This window comes from Nannospalax galili, unplaced genomic scaffold (genome assembly GCF_000622305.1).
Source record: "Nannospalax galili isolate Female #2095 unplaced genomic scaffold, S.galili_v1.0 scaffold1005, whole genome shotgun sequence".
Classification (NCBI taxonomy): Eukaryota; Metazoa; Chordata; class Mammalia; order Rodentia; family Spalacidae; genus Nannospalax; species Nannospalax galili.
Genome location: NW_008353008.1, coordinates 590548 through 590993, shown reverse-complemented (window position 1 = coordinate 590993; position 446 = coordinate 590548).

Here is a 446-nt window from a genome sequence, read left to right as displayed (position 1 = left end):
CAACCTCCCAAATAAAAAAAGCCTAGGACCACATGGCTTTACAGCAGAATTCTATCAGACATTTAAAGAAGATCTATATCCAATACTACTTAATTTATTCAAAAAGATAGAAATGGAGGGAGAACTTCCAAATTCCATCATCACTCAATACCAAAGCCAGGTAAAGATACAATCAAAAAAGAAAACTACAGACCCATATCCTTAATGAACATAGATACAAAAATTCTCAACAAGATACTTGCAAACCGCATACAGACACACATCAAAAAGATCATCCACCATGATCAAGTTGGCTTTATCCCAGAGAAGCAGGGATGGTTCAATATATGTAAGTGAATAAACATCATGAATTATATAAATGGGCTCAAAGACAGGAACCACATGATCATCTCAATAGATGAAGAGAAGGCCTTTGACAAAATTCAACATGCATTTATGTTCAAAGT